The sequence below is a fragment of the Molossus molossus genome, unplaced genomic scaffold (assembly GCF_014108415.1).
Source record: "Molossus molossus isolate mMolMol1 unplaced genomic scaffold, mMolMol1.p scaffold_m16_p_2, whole genome shotgun sequence".
Taxonomy (NCBI): domain Eukaryota; kingdom Metazoa; phylum Chordata; class Mammalia; order Chiroptera; family Molossidae; genus Molossus; species Molossus molossus.
Window position 1 is genome coordinate 41,761,984 of NW_023425355.1, and position 22,496 is coordinate 41,784,479.

At 37.8% G+C, this 22,496-nt stretch overlaps 1 non-coding gene and 1 pseudogene across 1 annotated transcript; both read left to right on the forward strand.

Annotated features, from left to right (window-relative positions):
* The first annotated feature begins 823 nt into the window (after positions 1 to 823).
* LOC118636748 lies at positions 824 to 930 on the forward strand. Its single transcript, XR_004960734.1, has one exon. It is a non-coding gene; the product is annotated as a U6 spliceosomal RNA (small nuclear RNA).
* An 11,243-nt stretch (positions 931 to 12,173) lies between these two features.
* Positions 12,174 to 12,322, forward strand: LOC118636873 (annotated as a pseudogene).
* Positions 12,323 to 22,496: the final 10,174 nt, after the last annotated feature.

Consider the following 22,496-nt stretch of genomic DNA (forward strand, 5'->3'; position numbering starts at 1 on the left):
TCTCACTTATTGGTGGAATATGATGAGCAAAACAGTCTGAGGAATGGGGTAGTCCCAGAGATGTGGAAGTGGGGTACAGACTGACAATCCCCAGAAGACGGCATGGTGGGGGAGAGATAAACCACAGAATTTGTATGCATGTGTGCATGAACAGTGGACATGGACAACAAAAAGCTGGTGACAGGGTGGGGAAGAAGGGGGAGGGAGGAATCAGTGGGGGGAAAAGGAAAAACATCTGTAACAAAAATAAATTAATTATTTAAATTTAAAAAAAAATAAATAAATAAAATAAAAAAGAGAGGGGAAAAACATTTAAGAGGACCTACTTTGAATCAGGTATTAGAGGCACATTAACATATTTGAATATTAATAAATGTGATCTAAAATAAAAATAAAAAAAAAGAAATCTTCACAGAATTGATTGTAATTATTTTTGTTATTATCAAAATGCTTTTCCCCCTCAAGAATTTAATGAAACATATGGGAGAAATAATGTTTTTCAGTAGCAGAGGTAAGGGTCTATTGTTACATAACTGTCAACGAGAGTGAAAATGAAAGAAAAGTTCTGATTTCACCCAAGAAAAAGAAGTAAGTTTCACCTCTTATTGATCAAATCTCACCAACTGTATTTCTACCTTTTTACTACTCACAGTCAAAGCATCATTTGTTTAGAAAGTGTAACTGGTATTTCTTTTGTGGCCACTGAACAAATCTAAGTTTCAGCTATGAAGAGAGATCCAATTTTTCCAGAATTTCAATGGAACAAATTCATCTAAGAGCTCCAGGAAAGGTTTCATTCATTTATCAAGAAGACTCTATCAAAGTGCTCGCTTCAGCAGCACATATACTAAAATTGGAACAATACAGAGAAGATTAGTATGGTCCATGTGCAAGGATGACATGCAAATTTGTGAACCGTTCCATATTTAAAAAAACAACAACACTCTATCAAAAAGGTTGTAAAATTAATAAAAAATATTTCATGTAACAATACTCTACCTGCCATAGTGAATAGTCTCTCCAAAGTTATCAGTTGATGAAATAACCTTGAATCAGATTTTTATTTATTTATTTATTTAATAAATTTATGTATTTTAGTTACAGATGTTTCTCCTTTTCCATCACTGATTACCCGCTCACCCTCCCTCATCAACCTGTCCCAAGGTTTGTTGTCCATGTCCATTGTTCATGTACACATGCATGTAAGTTCTGTGGTTTATCTCTCCCCCACCAACCCCTGTTCTGGGGATTGTCAGTCTGTACCCCACTTCCACGTCTCTGTGACTACCCCATTCCTCAGACTGTTATGTTCATTATATTCCAAAAATAAGTGAAATCATAAGATACTTGCCTTTCTCTGTTTGGCTTGTTTTGCTTAGGATAATACTTTCTAGGTCTCTGGATGTCCTCGCAAAGGACAAGAGATCTTTCTTTCTTACAGCTGCATAGTACTCCATTGTGTATATGTACAACAGCTTTTTTTTTTTAATTAATTACTTCTATTTATTTTATTTTATTTTTTTATGAATTTTTATTTATTTTTTTGTTACAGATATTTTACCTTTTTACCCCATTGGCACCCCCCACCCCACTCCACCTCCGCCCCGTCCCCGGCTTAGTTGTCCATGTCCATTGGTCATGCATACATGCATATAAGTTCTGTGGTTTATCTCTTCCCACCCCCTCACCCCCCATCCCCTCTTCTGAGGGATGTCAGTCTGTGCCCTACTTCCATGTGTCTGGGTCTACTGTATTCCTCAGACTGTTATGTTCATTATATTCCGTATATAAGTGAGATAATGTGGTATTTGTCTTTTTCTGCTTGGCTTCTTTCACTTAGGATACTACTTTCCAGGTCCCTCCATGTCGTCTCAAAGGATAAGAGATCTTTCTTTCTTACCGCTGCATAGTACTCCATTGTGTATATGTACCACAGCTTTTTTATCCATTCGTCCACTGGTGGACACTTGGGCTGTTTCCAGATCTTAGCTATTGTAAATAGTGCTGCTATGAACATGGGGGTACATATATTCTTCCTGATTGGTGTTTCAGGCTTCTTAGGGTATATTCCCAGCAGTGGGATCACTGGGTCAAATGGAAGTTCAATTTTTAATTTTTTGAGGTAGCACCATATTGTTTTCCATAGTGGCTGCACCAGTCTGCATTCCCACCAGCAGTGTATTAGAGTCCCCTTTTCTCCACACCCTCGCCAACACTTGTTGTTTGATGATTTGTTGATGGCGGCCATTCTGACAGGTGTGAGGTGATACCTCATTGTTGTTTTAATTTGCATCTCTCTGATGTGAGTCTTTTTGTTGAGAGGTGGGTCTCTTGTAAACAACATATAGATGAGTCATGCTTTCTTATCCAATCAGCTACTCTGTGTCTCTTTATGGGAGCATTCAATCCATTTACGTTTAAGGTGATTATTGATATGTACTTATTTATTGCCATTTTTGTTTAGTGTGGTTCTATTTTTCTTCCCATTTCTCCTGCTAATTATAGCAGTCCTTTTAACATTTCTTGCAGTGCTGGTTTGGTGCTAATGTATTCCCTTAGCCTTTTTTTGTCTGGGAAGCTCTTTATTTGATCTTCTATTTTGAATGATAGCCTTGCTGGGAAGAGTAGTCTTGGATTCAGATTCTTGTTTTTCATGACCTTGATTACTTCATGCCATTCTCTTCTGGCCTGTAGTGTTTCTTGTGAGAAGTCAGCTGAGAGCCTTATGCGGTTCCCTTTGTAGGTAACCTGTTGCTTATCTCTTGCTGCTTTTAGGATTCTCTCTTTGTCTTTAATTTGTGGCATTTTAATTATTATGTGTCTTGGTGTGGGCCTGTTTGGGTTCTTCTTACTTGGGACTCTCTGTGCTTCTTGAACTTGAATGCCTTCTTCCTTCACCAACTTAGGGAAGTTTTCTCTCACTATTTTTTTGAATATATTCTCTATCCCTTGCTCATTTTCTTCTTCTTCAGGGACTCCTATGTTGCGAATATTATTACATTTCCAGTTGTCCCACAGTTCTCTTAAGCTGTCTTCCTGTTTTTTAATAGTTTTTTTCCTTTTGTTTTTCTGATTGTTTGATTTTTTCTAGCCTGTCTTCTAATTCACTGATCCGGTCCTCAGCTTCCCCTACTCTGCTTTTTAAACCTTCCAATGTGTTTTTCATTTCTGATATGTCATTTTTTATCTCTTCTTGTTGGTTTATTTTCCAATTGGCTTATTTTCAGTGTCTCTATATCCTTACTCATGCTGTTCAGCTTCCTCAAGATCATGGCTCTGAATTCTAGCTCTGTTAACATGCCTAATTGCTCCACATTGATCTCATCTTCGGTGGAGGTGTCTTGCTCTTTCATTTGGCTTCTGTTTCTGTGTTTCACCATTTTGGCTATCACTGTGGGCTTTGGAGCCTGTCAAGTTCTCCCTGTGGGTGTTGGTGTTCTGCTGTTTGTGGCTCCCTCTCCTGTGTTTAGATGAGCAAGGGAGGACCCACCTTGAACACCACTGTCAAGTCTTACTTTCCTGGTTAAAGTTGCCAGCCCAGGAAACGTACTGTTATCCTCTAGCTTTTTGCCTGGAGGCTAGCAGTCTAGGTTAATTGATGAGTTTTGGGTTGTCAGTTGATTGAAAAACTCCCTCTGGTGCTCAGCCAAGGGGCTTTCAGGAGGGTGGGGCAGATGCTGGTTGTTAGTGAGCACTTCAATGGCCCACAGGGTGTGGTTGGATCTCCAATGGAGGGGCTGCTGCCTCTCCTCAGAGCCCTGGGAAGGAGCAATATGGCCACCGTCCTGAGTGGCTGCACTCAGCCAAAGCTCTGAGCGCCCTCCAGATCCCGAGTGTCCCCACACAGTTCCAGTTCAGTCTGCCCTCCCTCTGCCGGAGCCCAAGGTGAGTGACTGTGGCTGTTTCAGCCTCTGTCCCGGCTGCGCTGTGGAGCCGCCTGGGAGTGTGACCCGAGGGCGCTGCTCCCAGCTAAGGCCGCTGCCGAGCTGCCGGCCGTGGGCTCCCAGCCCAGTCTCACGCCTTCGCAAGCCTACTGGGATGGAGTCAGTGTCCTTCATTGTATGGTCCTCCCAAGCTGCTTTTCTGTTGGTTTTTCCCGTCAATTTGTCTGTGTTATAGTTGAAATTCCAGTTTGGTTCTGGGAGACGGTCTGTGTAGCTCCGTTCACTCCGCCGCCATTTTTCGGTTCTACAACAGCTTTTTTATCCATTCGTCTACTGATGGACATTTGGGCTGTTTCTAGATCTTACCTATTGTAAATAATGCTGCTACAAACATGGGGCTACATATATTCTTTCAGATTGGTGTTTCAGGCTTCTTAGGGTATATTCCTACAAGTGGGATCACTGGGTAAAATGGAAGTTCAATTTTTCATTTTTGGAGGTAACACCCTATTGTTTTCCATAGTGGCTGCACCAGTCTGCATTCCCACCAGCAGTGTACTAGAGTCCCACTTTCTCCACACCCACGCCAACACTTGTTGGATGATTTGTTGATGGTGGTAATTCTGACAGGTGTGAGGTGATCCTTCATTGTTCTTTTAATTTGCATCTACCTGATGATTAGTGATTTTGAGCATTTCTTTATATGTCCCTTAGCCATTTGTATGTCCTGTTTGGAGAGGTGTCTATTTAGTTCCTCTGCCCATTTTTTAATTGGGTTGTTTGTCGTCTTTTGTAGAGTTGTATGAGCACTCTATATATTTTGGAAATTAACCAGTTATCTGATAAATTATTGGCGATTATGTTCTTCCGTACAGTGGTTTGCCTTTCCATTTTCATGATTGTATGTTTTGCTGTACAGAATCGTTTGAGTATGATGTAGTCCCATGTATCCATTTTCTCTTTTGTTTTTGTTGCCATAGGTGAAGTATCAGTAAAAATTCTGCTGTGTATGATGTCTGAAATTTTGTTGCCTACAGTTTCTTCTAAAATTTTTAAGAATTCATGAGTCACATTTCAGTCTTTTATCCATTATCAGTTTATTCTTGTGTATGGTGTAAGTTGATGGTCTCATTTCATTTTTTTGCATGTAGCTGTCCCATTTTCCCAACACCATTTATTAAAGAGGCTATCTTACTCCTCGGTATGCTCTTGCCACCTTTGTCAAATATTAATTGAGCATATTGCCTTGGGTCCATTTCTGGGTTCTCTGTTCTGTTCCACTGGTCTATATGCCTGTTCTTGTTCCAGTACCAGGCTGTTTTGATTACAGTGGCTTTGTAGTATAACCTGAAATCTGGTAATGTGATCCCTCCTACTTTGTTCTTTTTCAAGATTGCTGTGGCTATTTGAGGTCTTTTTTGATTCCATATGAACTTTTGAAGTATTTGTTGTAGTTCTGTGAAATATGTTGTTGGTATTTTTATGAGGATTGTATTGTATCTCTAGATTGCTTTGTGTAGTATGGACATTTTAATGATGTGAATTCTTCCAATCCATGAACAAGGTATGTGCTTCCACTTTTTTTACATCTTCCTCTATTTCTTTTTTCAATGACCTGTATTTTTCTGCGAATAGGTGCTTTAGTACTTTGGTTAAGTTTTTTCCTAGGTATCTTAATTTTTTTTGCTGCAATGGTAAACGGGATTGTTTTCTTAGTTTCTCTTTCTATGAGTTCATTATTGGTGTATAAGAATGCCATTGATTTCTTGACGTTAATTTTGTATCCTGCTACTTTGCCAAATTCATTTATTAAGTCTAGTAAATTTTTAATGGAGTCTTTGGGGTTTTCTACATATAGTATCATGTCATCTGTGAATAATGACAGTTACAAAATATCAGACATCATACACAGCAGAATTTTCACTGACACATCTCCTAAGGCAACAGAAACATAGGAGAAAATGAACACATGGGACGACATGAAACTCAAAAGCTTCTGTACAGCAAAAGATACAATCATAAAATTGGAAAGTCTACCCACTTTATGGGAGAGCATAATTGTCAATGATATATCAGATAAGGGGTTAATTTTTAATTTATATAGAGTGCTCATACAATTCCACAAAAGGAAGACAAAGAACCCAATTAAAAAATGGGCAGAGGAACTAAATAGACACCTCTCCAAACAGGACATACAAATGGGTAACAAACATATGAAGAAATGCTCAACATCACTTATCATCAGAGAGATGCAAATTAAAACAACAATGAGGTATCTTACCTTACACCTGTTAGAATGTCCACCATCAACACTTCATCAAACAACATGTGTTGGCGAGTGTGTGGAGAAAAGGGGACTCTAGTACACTGCTGGTGGGAATACAGACTGGTGCAGCCACTATGGAAAACAATATGGTGTTACCTCAAAAAATTAAAAATTGAACTTCCATTTGACCCAGTGATCCCACTTCTAGGAATATACCCTACAAAGCATAAAACACCAATCAGAAAGAATATATGTAGCCCCATCTTTGTAGCAGCACTATTTACAATCGCTAAGATCTGGAAATGCCCATCAGTAGACGAATGGATAAAAAAGCTGTGGTACTTATACACAATGGTGTACTGTGCAGCTGTAAGAAAGAAAGATCTCTTATCCTTTGAGAAGACATGGTGGGACCTGGAAAGTGTCATCCTAAGTGAAACAAGGCAATCAGAGAAAGACAAGTATCATATGATCCTACTTATTTGTGGAATATAATAAACATAACAGTCTGAGGAATGGGGTAGCTCCAGAGACGTGGAAATGGGGTACAGACTGACTATCCCCAGAAGAGGGGGTTGGGGATGAGATAAACCACGGAACTTATATGCATGTATGCATGAACAATTGACAGGGACAACAAACCTGGGGAGAGGTCGGAAAGGGAGGAAGAGGGGGGAATCAGTGGGGGAAAAAGAAGAAACATCTGTAACAAAAACAAATTAATGAATTGAGAAAAAAAAGTGTCATGGAAGAGTTGGGTCTTGAACTAGAATTTGAATGATGAGTACGATTTGTATAAGTTAAATACTCTAAATAAACGGAGATCCAGGCATAATCCTGGCATGCAAGTGGAATAGTCTGGCAATATAATGGATACTGAGGAGTTGAAAAAAATAAAGTTGGGTAGTGAGAGTAGTATAAAATTATAACTTTTTTTTTTATCCTCACCCGAGGACATTTTTTGTTCAGATAGAGTAGGAGGGAGAGAGAGAGAGAGAGAAACATCGATGTGAAAGGGACACATTGAGTGGCTGCCACCCGCACGACCAACCAGGGCCGGGGACAAACTGCAACCAAGGTACATGCCCTTAGCGGGAACCGAACCCGTGTCTCTCGGAACCGCAGGCTGATGCTCTAACCGCTGAGCCAAACTGGCCAGGGCAAGGGTAGTATAAAATTATAAAAAGCATTGAATGCCAAGTATAATAGTTTAAAGGTGTTGATTAAAGGATTAAATCAGGATGAAACAGGATTTAACAAAGATTAGACAAAAACACACAAAACATGTATTGATTTAAATTAAGTTCTGTGTTTGTTATTAGTCACCAATGCCTGTCAGTATTTGTTAAGTGACTTAATTCGCATATACCATGTATTAAGGCTCGTGTTTAAATTGCATCAGCTCTACATTTCTAACATAAATTTAGTGATTTATGTATTAAGTATTATAAAAGTGGAATCTTCCTCTCTTCCCAAAATATTTTTTTCTGCTAAAATATTTCTTCATAGAAATATAAACATGGTCTTTATAATATCAAGCACTAAAAGTGACTCCTTTTCCTGGCTGTTAGTCCAAATTATCTAGTTCTTACATTTTGAAATGTAGATGGAATCCTTTGAACTCACTGGAGAAAGTAAATACAAATATGTACAAAATAAATATTCTCCAACAGAGAAGCAAAACTTAAACTGGCATTCATCTTTCTTTAGCTCTACCTGATTAAAATAGTGTTAAATTAGTTTGTAGTTCATCATATTGAGTTTTTAAAACATATGTATATATTTATTATTGACAATATTATAGATATCCCCATTCCTTCCCTTTACCCCTCTCTGCCCAGCCCCTAACTCTCCCAGGCCTTCATCACACTATTGTCTGTGTCCATGGGATATTCATAAAGTGTATAAATTATTTGGTTTATCTTTTCTCATCTTCACACCCTACCCCCAGACATGTCAGTCTGTTCCATGCCTTTATGCCTCAGGACTTATTTTGTTGGTCAATTCATTTTGTTTATTAGATTCCACAAATAAGTGAAATCATGCGGTACTTGTCTTACTTTGACTGGCTTATATTGCCTAGCGTGATACTCTCCAGGTCCCTGCATGTTGTCTCAAAGGGTAAGAGATCTTTCTTTCATTTAAACATGTTTTTGTTGATTTTTTTAGAGAGAGAGGAAGCGAAAGAGAGATAGAAACATCAATATGAGAGAGGAACATCAATAGGCTGCCTTCTGCATGCCCCCTAATGGGGATTGAGCCTGTAACACAGGCATGTGCCCAAGCCAGAAATCAAACCAGGACTTCTCAGTCCTTGAGACAATGCTCAATCCACTGAGCCACACTGGCCACGCTAAATCTTTGTTTCTTATGGCTGCATAGTATTCCATTGTGTATATGTACCACAGCTTTTTTATTCACTCATCTACTGATGGGCACTTAGGCTATTGTAAATAGCCTAAGATCTTAGCTATTGTAAATAGTGCTGCTGTGAACATAGGGGTGCATATACCCTTTCTGATTGGTGTTTCAGGATTCTTAGAATATATTGCTAGAAGTGGAATCACTGGGTCAAATGGCAATTCAATTTTTAATTTTTGAGGTAACACCATAGTGTTTTCCACAGTGGCTGCACCAGTCTGCATTCCCACCAGTAGTGTGCTAGAGTCCCCTTTTCTCCACACCCTCTCAAGCACTTGTTAGATGATTTGTTGATGACAGGTGTGAGGTGATATCTCATTGTGGTTTTAATTTGCATTTCTCAGATGGTCAGTGACTTTGAGCTTTTTTCATATCTATTGGCCATCTGTATGTCCTCTTTGGAGAATGAAAAAGAAACTTATTCTCTGGGAGAACATATTTGCCAGTGACACATCTGATATGGGGTTCATTTCCAAAATATATAAAGTACTCATACAAATCAACAAAAGGAACACAAACAATCCAATTAAAAATGGGCAAAGGACCTCAATAAAAACTTCTCCAAAGAGGATATTGTGTTGAGTTTTTAATGTACCTGTTATTAAAAAAAGAGTTTCCCTAATGAGATGGTAAGCTACAGGAGAGTATTTTATATCTAATAACTGGATTTTAAATTGGCTTATTCCATGAATATATTTTCCAAGGTGTTTTTTTTTGTTGTTGTTGTTGTTTTTCCCTCACCCTAGGACATTTTTTCACCTTTTGTTCAGATAGAGTGGGAGGGAGAGAGAGAGAAAAACATCTCTCTCGTGAAAGGGATACATCGAGTGGTTGCCACCCTCACGACCCAACCAGGGCTGGGGACAAACTGCAACTGAGGTACGCGCCCTTAGCGGGAACTGAACCCGGATCCCTCTGGACCGCAGGCCGATACTCCAATTGCTGAGCTAAACCGGCCAGGGCAGGTTTTTTGAGCACTATTACATGAAGGTCCTTAAACTTTTTAAATCTAAATTTTACTTTGTTAGAACTAATGAATCCAAATTTACTTGTTTATTTCTAAATAAAATCTCTACTTTCATATTATATCTTTAAGGAATATTATTAATAAATATACATTTCTGCTACCTCTCAATCTGTTCTCTGTTTCTATGAGTGTGTTTCTGTTTTTTTTATTTTGATGGGGGTTTGGGAGACTGGGTGTAAAAAGTAAAGGAATTAAGAAGTACAAGTGGACAGTTACAGAATCGTCACAGAGATATAAATTTTAACATAGGGAATATAGTCAACAATATTGTGATAACTATGTATGGAGACAGGTGAGTACTGGAAATATTAGGCAGACCACATAAATTACAATGTTGTTGAACTACTATACTATACATCTTGAATACAAAATAATATTGAATATAAACTATAAATAAAAAAATAAAAATAAAAAGAAATATATATTTTATTCTATTTTATTATTTTTGAGATAAAATTGACATATAGAATTATATTGATTTCAGATGTATAACATAATAGTTTGATAATTGTATATATCATGAAATGACCACAACAATAAGTTTAGCTAACATCCATTGCCACACATACTTAATTTTTTTCTTGTGATAAAAACTCTTAAGATCTAGTCTCTTAGAAACTTTTTAATGTACAACATAGGATTATTAACTATAATAACCATCTTGTTTGTTATCTGACAAACTTATTTTTAATGGTACCTTACCAATCCTCTCTCTTCCTTTATTTTGTTTCTATTGTAATCTGTTCTTTATTCATTTTAGAGAGAGAGAGAGAGAGAGAGAGAGAGAGAAATGTCGACAAGAGAGAACATCAATTGGCCACCTCCTGCATGCTCCCCATTGGAAATTTGGCCCACAACCTGAGCATATGCCCTGATGGAAAATTGAACGGGTGACCTCTCGTTGCATGGGTTGACACTCAACCACTAAGCCACACTGGCTGGGCTATTCTGTTTTTTTTTTTTTTTTTTTTCCACATCATTTATAACAACCTGGCATATTATGTTTTTATTTGTTTATCTTCTGTTTCCATTAAAATGTAAATCTATGAGATCAAGGACTGTGTTTTGCTTATTGTCACATTCAGAGTTTCTAAAACATTGTCCAGAATGTGATACTTAATAAATATTAGTTGAGTGAAAGAATGAATTGATGAGTGAATTAGTGAGTAAAATAAAAAATACACTAAATGCTTTTAGGCCTAAAGTGAGTTATTTGAAAAAATAACATTTATTTTTTCAGTGAGCAAAACTTTATTGAGCTGTCTTTATGTGTCATATATTATGCTAGGTCAGTGGGGCATACAAAATAAATCAAATATAGCTATGTCATATATGACCTCAGGAAGCCATTTAGTGGGGAGAATAATATATACTTGTAAATAACTTTAATTCAAGGTAAAAAAAAAATCAGAAAGAAAAGATACAGATAAAGTGCTATGAAAGTTAAAAGAGGGAAAAGCATTTTTGCCTAATGGAATCAGGGTGGACATAATAAGCAAGACAGCATTTGAAACATGGTGGGTAAATATTTTAACATGGTTTGCAAGTAAATATATTTTAGACAGAGGAAAAGAGGTAAATAAATATAGAAATATGAGAGTAAAATACACTAACTCACTGCTTTTTTTTTTAAGTGTTTTCATTGAATTTTAAGAGGGAGAGAGAGAGAAACATCAATTTGAGAGAGACACATCAATTGGTTACCTCCCACATGACCCTGACCAGGCTGGGCATCAAAACTGCAACCCAAGTATGTGCCCTTGACTGGGAATCAAACCCATGAACCTTTTGTTCACAGGCCAGTGCTCTAACTGTTGAGCAAAACTGGCTATAGCCAGCTGTTTTTATTATTTTTATTTTTTAAATCCTTGGGGTAGAACTAAGGTTGAGGGTTGAGAGAACCCAGGCAAAGGTGAGACAGGAGGAAAAAAATAGGTGGCTGGTTTTTAACTTTGCCTTTTAAATTGGAATTTCTTTCTGAGAATCTGAACAGAAACCTTTTGCTGTATAAATTGGAGTGGAATTCATTTAGCTCGGGAGAAAAGGGGCGCATCCTTTCTCTAGCCCAAATCTTGGGTATTCTTACATGACTAAGAATCTTTGTGGAGGTGTCAGAGGTCATTCCTCACAACATGCAGGAGCCCCACAGGAAAATTCCAACACAATTGTAATTAAACTATGACTCCTCTGGGTACACACATATAGAATTTGGTTACCTAGCACTCTGAGTCCTTACAGCTGTATTAGATAGCCAGGGAGAGAAACTGAGGCATATAAAAAAGTTGAATGTAACTCAAGGGTGAGAGCCTCGAGGAGCTCAACCCTTAAACAGCATGCTTCGACCCACTATATAACATCCCTAGAAAATTTGCTTAGACTCTGCAGATACCCAAAGAACAAAAACAAAAACAAACAAAAAAACACTAAAATTAGCATGGGAAATTGTGCATCCAAGCCAGATACTCCCAGACCCTGGACCTCATTAATGCTCCTGATAGAAAATCTTTTAGTTGCAAGTGCCTTACAGAAATAAGAAGATTTAACTAGAAAATATCAAGTTAAAATGGCCAAAATAATACTTACCTGGCAGGGGAGATACCAATGATCATGAAGATGGTTTTCCCAGGGTGAGGCTTATTCATTGCATTCGGGATGTACTGACCCCTGCGATTTCCCCAAATGTGGCAAACTTGACTGCATAATTTGTGGTAGTGGGGGACTGCGTTGAAATAAAAATAAAAATAAAAATAAAAATAAATGGCCACAATACAATTGTCTTTGGGCGCCTAAATTAATTTTTTGCATACAATAATTAGAAAAATGCCAGCTCTATAATTAAACAGAATGAATGAATGGGAAGCATATCTTGATTTGGAAATTAGAAGCTTCTAGGAGAAACACAGATTCTTTTTTTTTTTTATGAATTTTTTTATTTATATTTTTTGTTACAGATATTTTACCTTTTTACCCCATTGGCACCCCCCACCCCACCTCCGCCCCATCCCCGGCTTAGTTGTCCATGTCCATTGGTCATGCATTCATGCATATAAGTTCTGTGGTTTATCTCTCCCCCCCCACACCCCCCCATCCCCTCTTCTGAGGGATGTCAGTCTGTGCCCTACTTCCATGTTTCTGGATCTACTGTATTCCTCAGACTGTTATGTTCATTATATTCCGTATATAAGAGAGATCATGTGGTATTTGTCTTTTTCTGCTTGGCTTCTTTCACTTAGGATAATACTTTCCTTTTTAAAAGAGAAATTAATAAAGCATTTTAGAGACTGTCTGCAAACTCTTCTGCAACTAATAAATGCCTACACCCCATCCCTCCCCCTTTTATAGCTCCTCTGCTATATTATTTGCTCTCTGAGTTTTCTTGTCTGGGCTTGCCCTTCCCTTCCCTTCTTCCTTCCCCTTCTATCTCCTCCACTACCACTCCCTACTGACTTAGGGAAAATGAAAATAGGAATTCTAACAGCTCCTTTTAGAGAAAAGCTGGTCTTAACCAGAGAGGAACCAGCAATTTTTGCCAATTTTCTCTGGGACCCTGATGGATTCATGAATAAATTTAACTGTTAGTACATGTAATCTGGGCTACTCTACCTTATTCCAATTAATACACCTACAGAAACCAGTAGGTGTATTGATTGGAATAAGTTAGATACCCAAAGAACAAAAACAAAAACAAACAAACAAAAAAACCCCACTAAAATTAGCATGGGAAGTTGTGCATGCAAAAACAACAGAATTATTAAATAAGTTTCACAGGAAAACTCCTGTAAAGAATTCTGTCTACTTTAAGGATTATAGGAAACTGAAATGGGATTTAAAACAAAACAATACCAGAAACAAGCATAGGGCTGCTCTAAGGACTATGAGAAAGCTTTCCCCTTCTCCTTATTAATGGTTTAGAAGAAATTAAGATTACCATAATTCAGTAAAAAAAAAAAAAATCAAATGAAAAAGATGGAGATTTGTACAAAATCTCAGAATTATTCCCAGATATCCTGTGGTTCCAAATCCACATACCTTATTTTTAGCCATTCCTATGACTGCCAATATTTTTCAGTAATAGATTTATGTAGTGCCTTTTTCATAATTCCAATAGAAAAAGACAATCAATACCTATTTGCTTTCTTCTGGAAAAAGTACAAGTTTACTTGGACAGTAATGCCCCATAAATATATATAAATCACCATCTATTGTCTTAGATACTAAAAACTAATTTAAATGATGTTAAATTTCATAGATATTCTACTCAAATTCAATATGTGGGTGATTAGGTTTATGCTCTAGAAAATTACTAGATTCCCCCAAAGCCACAATTTACCTATTACAACAGCTAACTATAAAGGGATATGGATATCAAAGAATGAGCTCTGATTCTGTTTACCTCAGGTAAAATACTTTGGTTATCTAATATCTAAAGATGGTCTACTAATTAACACTGAAAAACTCAGAGGAAGCCTATCTTTCCTCTTCTAAAAAATGAGAAAACAACTTAGAGGATTCCTGGGTTTGACTGAATATTAAAACAATGAGGTTCCATTTTTGTTTATTAATGACCCAGCCTCTATATGTCTTACTAAAATGAAATTGACCTAATCCAGTTCAGTGAAATCAAGAAGGGCCATAAACTATAAAATCTCTAAAGAATTATGTAAAAATTCCAATCTGGGACACTTTATTATTAAAAAAATAAACTAAAATATAGAAATCATCATAGACCTATAGGTTATTATAGTCAACAACTAGAGTCAGTAGCCAAAAGTCTCCCTCTATGCATGACAGCCATTTCTGCTATAGACGTGTTATGCAAACAAACAAACCAAAAAGTCATGGGTTTTCCTCCATGTTTCTCATTCTATTAAATTTCCACTGAAGTCTTGTCACATTCAACACTCTGTCAGCTGACTGGCTCCTGTGTTCTGCACATAATTTCACTTAAACTCAGTGTAATGGTATTAACTCAACAATTTTGCTACTTTATTTACAGTATAAAGACAACCACTATTGCATTTTACTTGATGACCACCTTCTTATTCCTAAAAATTTTTTTATTAATAGAAAAGTCCGTAATAATGCTGACTTAATTTGATTTACAAATAAAATGTTAAAGAGTAAAAAACAATATTACTGAGTTGGATATGCAATCACTTCCATAGTGGACATATTGACAGTTCTCATTTACCTGAATAAAATCTGCCCAACAAACCTAATTGTTCTAATTGAGGATTGTCAATTGGCCAAGAATCAAATAGCCAATATTTACATTGATAGTAGCAATGCCTTTAATATAACATACAACTTTAAAATGTTGTAGAAATGTGGTAGGCAGTTAGATATGAGTAGAGCAAGAATGATGGGCCAGGTACAGAAAGTCACCAGGGTACAAATCCCTGGGTGCCAAGTAAAGGACAACTGTAGGGCAGCACCTTGCCCCCAGGGTGACCTTTCCTTCACTAGTATATCACTGGTCATGCCATTTGGACCCCCTGACTTTTCTTCTCTGGAGATAATGTTTAGGCATCAGTTGTATTTCAGCTCCAGGCACAGAAAAACAACAAAACCAATCAACCCCATGGATGACCTCAGGATAAGCTACATTGGATAATGATCTCCTGCCTTGACACCAATCAATGGAGACCCCACCCTGACAGAACACACCTGGAAAACTGCTAAATATTCTACTGAGATCTTCCCCTAGAACCTCCCCTAAAATCTCCACACTTAAAACCCTTGGAATGGAGGACCCAGCACACTCTCCTCAGAAGCACACTTGTACATTTTCTTTCCTTTTCCTTTTCTCTTCCTTTCCCCCCTCCTTACCCCAGGTGTCTCTGGCTCCCAAGCTCCAAGGGCCTTTCCTTTACCTCTAAGTTGTTTCCAAAGCTCATTTCTTCCACAAATTACTTCTACCTCTGTGATTTTTCAAATAAATGTTCTCTTTAGTTTGAGTCTTGCCTCTGAATTATTTTCTAGCCAGAATTCAAGTGCCGAGGTTGCTGAACCCAGGTCCGGTTTGACCCTACTGATCTAACACTTGATGCTGTTACTGCTCCCTACAACAGAAACAGTGTGGCTTCTTAATTTTCTCAGGGCAGCCCATAAAGAATAAAATATAGGTTGCTGAATTACTAAATGTCATACAAAAATTAAAACAATGGGCAATTATCAAAATTCCAGGACATTCTAAAGCTCCCATCATGGAAGCAAAAGAAAATAATTTAATACTACAGCTAGACCTATTTTACCATTACCAAGGGAAATATACAGAGGTTCTACTATATACAATTCTTTATGGTTCTCAAGCTATACTGTCTATAAATTAGAAAAAATATACCCAAAGAAATAAAAATGAAACCAGACCACAAATGGGTCTAGGTTGCCTGTCACAATTTCAGCCAATTAAGCAGAGACAAGATTGAATTGTATATGAGTGTTTATTCCAATATTGCTGGCAGCATGGGAGAGCAGCAGGTCATCCCTGAAAAATCTCTGAACTCCCTTGATAGCTGTTTGCTTATTATATTGGGTAGCTACATGGGGAAGGGAAGGTAGGCAAAAAGTAATAACCACAGGGTAAACTTGTTACAGATTACAGGCATGGGGAAGTAAAGAAAATAACAATGGGTAAAACAGATTATAGATTATAGGCATGAGGAACTGAAAGGAATAACAATGGGCAAAACAGTTACAGATTACAGGCATGGGGAAGTAATGCAGGCTAGGAAATGTGGGCTGGGGGCTATGAAATGTCTTCAGTGCCCTGCCTCCAGGGTTCTAAGGTTGTTAGTCTTTCCATGATGGTGAGCAGTTTTCCCCTGTTCTCAGATAAGGATAATGGACAATATTCCTGAGGCAAACTCCCAGGGTGTACAAGTCCCAATCAGGTCAGAATGGGCTTTCTTTAATCAGAAGAAATCGATCATGATGAACAGAGCAAGGATGTTTATCATTTCTTATAACTATGGCTAGTGCTCCGCTATGAGTATTTCTTTATTATTTTATTATTCTCTCCTGCCCCTCTCATTTTCTCGTGTTGATTTTATCATCTCATATCTATGAGATTAATTTTAAATAGAAAGTGTCTTGTTGTTGAACTTTATTATTTGTGGCCTATTATATTTTCTTCTTATGGATTTTGGCTCTGAATCATTTCAGGGAAAAGGGGCACTGGGTCTCTTCTATAACCGTTTCCTGCTGATGGGGGGTGGGCAGAGTCCTAAATTTCTACCTGCCCGACAAAAGAAGGAGGGGTGCACAGGGGAAAGCAGTTTTTAAGTGAAGCCAATATACAGTCTGTGTTTCACTTAATCATAAGTCCAAAACTTTGAGTCTCATATTTCAGGAGATGGTGATGCAGATAACTTCTATAATGAGGCTATAGTGTGTGAATAAGCAATTAGGTAAACAGGGACATAGGCATATATTCTATGAAACAAGAATACAAAACATAAAGGTTAATATATACAGTAAATCATAAGCCAGTTGAGAATATTTCTAGATGTAAGGCTTCCTCTGGGATAAAATCACACAGTGACAATCTGATTGATTATCTAAAGTTAGAATGTCTCTGGTGATGTCATCAGATGCTGAGGTATGTGTGGCATGCACAAACACAGCCTTAAAACAAAACTTTGAAGGCAGTTAATTGAATTGCAGTTTAATACCCACAATTGGTTATTGTGGGGTTTTTTTTATGTTTTTTTTTTTCTCTTTATTGATTTTAGAGAGAGGAAGGGAGAGGGAGAGAGAGAGATAGAAACATCAATGAGAGAGAACATCGATTGGCTGCCTCCTGCATGCTCCCCACTGGGGATTGGGCCCACAAGCTGGTCATGTGTCCTGACCAGGAATTGAACTGGTGACCTCTTGGTGCATGTGTCAATGCTCAACCACTGAGCCACACTGGCAAGATGGTTATTGTGGTTTTTATTGAGACATAATTATTATCACCCTAAGAGTACCCTCCTGTTAAAGAGACTGTATTAAGTCTAGTTCTACTTTGGCTTGGTTATTTGCATAGACACAAAAGTATCAATAGTTCAAATTGATTGCACAGGCTTTCTCCAATTTACTTTGCTGAATGACACTTGTTCATAAGGAATCTTTAGATTGAGCTCTAGCTAGCAGTCAGCCTCTCAGGGAAGAGAAGCCAAAGCCACAATTGCCATCAGGCAGTTCCTAGGATATCTGCAGCTTTGAGCCATGTCTTTGAGGTTCCCAAAGATGGTGAGGTTCCTTTTTGCCATCTTTCAGGAGAGCAACATTTGTTCTATACCTGGAAAGATGGCTATGACCCACATGACCAAGCAAGGTACCAGGCCATGTCTCCAAGGGTCTCTTTCAGCTTCATGGTTAATCTTTATTCCTCAAAGCTTTCTGATGACATCCAGAGTCCTGGCATGTCTCTGTCAAAAATGACATTTTAGTCAAATCTTGGTTAATAAAACCACTATTGGAAACTGGCTTTATGTGCCCTATTATGAATAAATCAGATTCCTACTGGATTCATGCAAATAAACACATAGCCATGTAAGTAATAATACTCACTCATTAAAAGCTTTCAATTTCCAGAGGGATCAGGTGGGGAGAAAAATATAAATGCCTCAATATTGTTTATGAAAGTTTAATTCACTAATTTTTTAAAGAAAAGAAACAAGTTTACCTATGTCTGGAAAATAAGATAATTAAAAATAAGCAATACTTAAAAGAATCACAAAAACTATAATTATTTTCAGTTCATTCAGTTACATAATAAAATTTTATTTCTCCTGATTTTTCTAGCCAGTACTTTCATAAATTCAGATGTTCCCCAGAGTGCTAGTAATCTTTATCCAGTTCTAGGGTATTATCTAAAAATTTATTCTCAGAGATATGTAAAATAAGTCAGAGCCCTTTCCATGGATCTTTAGAAGATGTAACATCTTGGCAAATGCATCAGATTAAAACAATGACGGTCAGTAAATCACAAAAATTAAACAAAATAACACAGTTATAGATTTAATTACAATGAAATAGACACAGAATCCTATCCCTTTTGTGAAACACATCACTTCAGAATAACAATCAGTTATAAAAAACAAAGTATATTAGAATTTTTAGACTTCTGGAGATTTTAAATAATCTCTAGAACATCCATTAATAATATGTATATATAAGTAAAATATAGTTATTTTTTTATTTGACAAAACTTCCTATGTACCTTAAGCATAATTTTTTTCTTCATAAGGAAAAAAAAAAAACAAATCCTTGAAGCCTTCCAGGGCCTATTGGAATGACCTAAAGCTCATTCTAAGTCAAAAAAAAGTTTCTTAAAATTTATACCCTGGGAAGGTTGTCAAACATAGTTGACCAAAATATATTATTATTATACATTATTAAATTATTCATTCAAAGTGACAAAAATATATTAAACACAAACAGAGGTTAATGAAACTCCATTTCTTATGATAAAAAAATAGGTTTTTCCCTACTGGTGTGGCTCAGTGGTTGAGCATCAACTCATACATCAAGACGTTGTTGGTTTGATTTCTGGTTAGGGCACATGCCCAGGTTGTGGGCCAAATCCTTAGTGAGGGGCATGCAGGAGGTAGTCAATTGATATTCTCTCTCATAGATGTTTCTATCTCTTCCTCTCCCTTCCTCTCTCTCTAAAATCAATAAAGAAAAAAAAAAACAAAAAACAAAAAAAATGGGTTTTTAGTAAAGAAGTACCTGATTAACATAACATAGCATAACATAACCATGTTAATAATATAGTCTTTGCTTCCTATGCAAATACAGAGAAATTTTTTTTTTCCTTTTAACAGACTGAAAAAAGGACCAAATAAATTGTATATTTGTTCATTTTAGATTTATCTAATTAAATTCATTATTTAGTTTACTTATAATTTACTTTTAAGATTTTCCTTTACTAACCTTTTTTAACTTTCACAAACCTTCTTACAACTTGCACAAACCTTTTTAGCCATTAAGAAATAACCAGTTTTAGAACAGCTTTCTTTCTTTCAAAAATGTATCTCCATATCTTATAACTTTTGTCACCAAAATTATACAATTTTTTTAGTTAATTAAAATTCTTAACTCTTAGTTGTGTGACAATTAAAAAGTAAGTAACACCTCTAAATATACTTTCTAGCTTTTTTTGTAATAAAAGGCCGAAAGTAGGTTTACTTAAGACTTGTCTAGCAATCAATGCTTAACAGCTGAAATATGTTAATTGATCTGCTAAAATGGCCAAAGTTTTATTTTTCTTTCTATAAGGATTACCTCTCAGAAACTTAAATTTTAAAATATGGTTCAAATAAGTTTTCTTGAAGCTTCTCCTAGGACATTGGTTTCATAAAGCCAATTATCTATAAGCCTTTTGAGATTAATAGGAAAGGTTTTGGAAAGGTAAAAGGATTTAGTGAGGTTAAATTGCTTCTGGAGCCTCACCTTGGTCCTGTGAAGACTTTATCTGTAAAACAAGGACAGTCGTTGATCATACTTTAAGAACTGACAAATGTTGGCAAAGGACAAACAAATTTATTCATCCATTTTTGGATTTTTTTTTTTATCTCTGTATATTTTATCTTTAAGGCTCTGGAGCAATTACAGAGATCTAGCTTACAGGTAGTACATAGCTGAAGGTTATTTTTGAGAGCCATGAAAGCTTGCATATATGGAAAAGACACATTTATTTAAGGAGGCTGCATCCTCCATTCACTTCCCTTGATAACAGCAAAATAGGTCTAGTTGTAAGATAGTATCAAAACTAATGGTGCCATTAACTGTCCAAACTTCCATTGCCCACTTTATAGTGAACCCAGGCTACATTGTAATAAAGAAAAGATGGTTAGCACACATTCAATCAGTCTCAACATTAATTTCCTCCTATGGAGGTTCCTTTAAAATCATCATTTTCCCTATTGGTTCAGTATCTGGTTCATTTAGTTATAAATACATATTAACCTTCTGGAGAAAGCATATGTGGGTATCATTGATTTAAAAAATACCTCACTCGCCCTGGCCGGTTCGGCTCAGTGGTTAGAGCGTCGGCCTGCGGTCTGGAGAGACCCGGGTTCGGTTCCCGCTAAGGGCACGTACCTTGGTTGCAGTTTGTCCCCAGCCCTGGTTGGGTCGTGTGGGTGGCAACCACTCGATGTGTCGCTTTCACGTCGATGTTTCTCTCTCTCTCTCTCTCTCCCTCTCACTCTATCTGAACAAAATATCGAAAAATAAATAAATAAATAAAAAATACCTCACTCTATCAGGTGAATTGGGGCATATTTTTTTAAAAATATGTTTTTGTTGAATTTTAGAGAGAGAGAAACATTGATCCGCTGTCTCCTACATGACCCTATTGGGGATAGAGTCTGCAACCCAGGCATGTGCCCTGACCGGGAATTGAACTGGGACCTCTCAATTCATGGGATGATGCTGAATCCACTTAGCCACAACAGCTAGATGGGGCAGATTGGAATAGCAAAGATTTGTATTGTTCCATAATCCCTGATTTAAAGAAAACAGATTTTGATTTAAAAGCAGACATTTAGGACTTCCAAGAGTGGTCAGTTCTTATGTCACAAGATATTCAGAAATGGGACAGACCCATGGAGATTTGTATCCCCATAAGGACATACATTCTACCTTTTGGTGGGAAAATGGCAAATTTCTAGAAGCACCTGTGATGAGAAATATTGTTGCAGCCATTTCTGAAAAATATATTTGCTACCTTAATGTTGGACAATTAATTTTTCAGTGCCTTCATTTCCCTGTCCTTAAAAATGGGGATTTAATAGTATGTACCACTAGGGTTATTGTGAAGATTCTTTAACACATGTAAAGAATTTAAATGGTGGTGTTTTTTTTTTTGAGAAATGGCAGCGGAATGAATGGAGCTACACAGGACCAAACTGGATTTACAACGAAAATAAAGGCAAAACTTCAGGAAGGGGCAACCAAAAGAAACCTTGAAGGACCACATAACCAGGGACACCGACTGAATCCTCGTAGGCTTGCGGGGACGTGAGAGGGGGCCGGGAGCCCACGGTCCATAGCGGCCTGGGCTGGGAACAGGGGACTCGGCGGAAGTTGCTGCTGCCGCCTCGGCTGTGACCCCGCTTGAGTCCTGCGAACTCTGATGCCTGCGAAGCCCTCGGCTGGTGCCGCCTGGACTCGCAGGGACCAAGGGAGTGTGCTGGAAGCTACTGCCACCTCTGAAGTGTCCTGCTACCGTGGCTCAGTCCAGGGGTTTCTGCTGAGTGCAACGCCCTCGGCTGGTGCCACAGCCACCGCCTCCATTGGCTGGAAGCAGCGCCCTCGCGTTAAAAGTCCCAGGCGGCTCCACAACGCAGAGTCTAGACAGAGGCTAAATTGGCAGCAGACACGCACCTTGGGCACTGGCAGAGGGAAGGCAGACTAGACTGGAACTGTGTGGGGACACTCGGATTTTGGAGGGTGCTAATAGCTTTCCCTGAGTGTAGCCATGCAGGACTGTGGTCATTTTACTCCTTCCCAGGGCCCTGGGGAGAAGCAGCGGCACCTCCCTCAGAGATTCAACCCCACCTGGTGGCCATTGAAATGCTAATTGAGGCCCATTAACAACCAGAAGCTGCCCCACCCTGAGGAAATCCTCTTACACTGAGCACCTGAGGGAGTTTTTCAGGCAACTCAGAAAGCAAGGGTCTTCAGGTGACCTCTACTAATAGCCACCAGGCAAAAAAAGCTAGAGGATAACTATCATCCCTTGGGCTAGCAACACTAACCAGAAAAGCTAAGACTTGAAGGTGGTGTTTAAAGTGGGTCCTCCCGGGCTCATCCAAACCCAGGAGAAGGAGCCACAAACAGCAGAACACCAACCCCCACAGGGAAAATTTGGCAGACTCCAAAGCCCACTGTGATAAGCAAA